The 984-nt window shown below is 64.9% G+C and overlaps 1 protein-coding gene across 3 annotated transcripts in view; it reads right to left on the reverse strand.

Annotated features, from left to right (window-relative positions):
- Positions 1-984, reverse strand: part of LRRC61 (leucine rich repeat containing 61) — a 13,007-nt gene that overhangs the window by 7,023 nt on the left and 5,000 nt on the right. The gene's annotated exons all lie outside the window — the stretch shown is intronic.

The following is a 984-nucleotide window of genomic DNA, read 5'->3' on the forward strand; positions in this document are numbered from 1 at the left end:
CGGCTTCTGCAGGCACAGCGGCTTCAGGGCCAGGCGGCTGCTCGCCCCCACCAGGAAGCAAGTGTCTCTTCTTCTGCTTCTTGAGGTGACGTGTCTCTCTGGCCAGATGGGCTATGAGGATGCCGGCCAGCCTTGCCTCCTCAGCCTTGCTGGGCTGGCCTGCCTCCAAGCCCATCCGGCCTGGCCAGGGCTGAGCACCGGGTCCCCCACCTCGCACCGTCCGTGGGCCTTACACCTGCACACCTTCTCCCCCCGCTGCACAGGGCACCCCTGCCCTGGCACGGATAGGAGGCCGCAGGGCCTGGAGTCTCTCCTTTGGCCAAGGGCATGACAATCTGCAGAGGGGGCAGCCAAGTCAGGGCCAGGCCTCCCCAGGCAGTGGGCCCGTCTCCTCACTGAGGACATCGAGGCCCAGGAGACCTCCCTCCTGCCCCTCCCGGAAAGCCTGGTCAGGCACGGGGACCCACAGGCTGCTGGGCAGGGGGCGGGCTCTCTTCCTCTGCTGGGAAGGGTCCCTCCCACCCATCTTCTGGGCACTGGAGCTTCTGGTCTTCTGGGGGCCACTGCTGGCCTTCTCCTCTACGTCTGCAAACTCAAGCTTGACCTCAGTCTCCAGCAGGTGCTGCCTGGCACCCTGGCCGAGCCCACAGGGGCGCTGGTAGCTCTGGCATCGAACTTGGAGCCGGGAGGAGCCGGAATGGTGGGTGGGGTCATGGGTCTAGTCCTGGAAGAGTCAGCATACATCGGGGGCTCTTGCCCCACGGATCCTGAGGACGTCTGCTTCTTGCAGGGCTTTATGACTTTTTCTACTTCTGACAGGCCTGGGAGCTTGGGGCAGTGAGAATGTGGGCCCGGGCTGTAAGGCAAGCGGAAGAGGATGGCTCTCGCCTAGTGGGCTCTCGACCGTGGGCACCATTGAGGGGGGACGTGAGGCCAGAGGTGGGGAGAAGGGAGCGCTGGAGGACCTAAGGAGTCATGACCACC

The sequence above is a fragment of the Bison bison genome, unplaced genomic scaffold (genome assembly GCF_000754665.1).
Source record: "Bison bison bison isolate TAMUID 2011002044 unplaced genomic scaffold, Bison_UMD1.0 scf7180017864191, whole genome shotgun sequence".
In the NCBI taxonomy this organism is placed as follows: domain Eukaryota; kingdom Metazoa; phylum Chordata; class Mammalia; order Artiodactyla; family Bovidae; genus Bison; species Bison bison.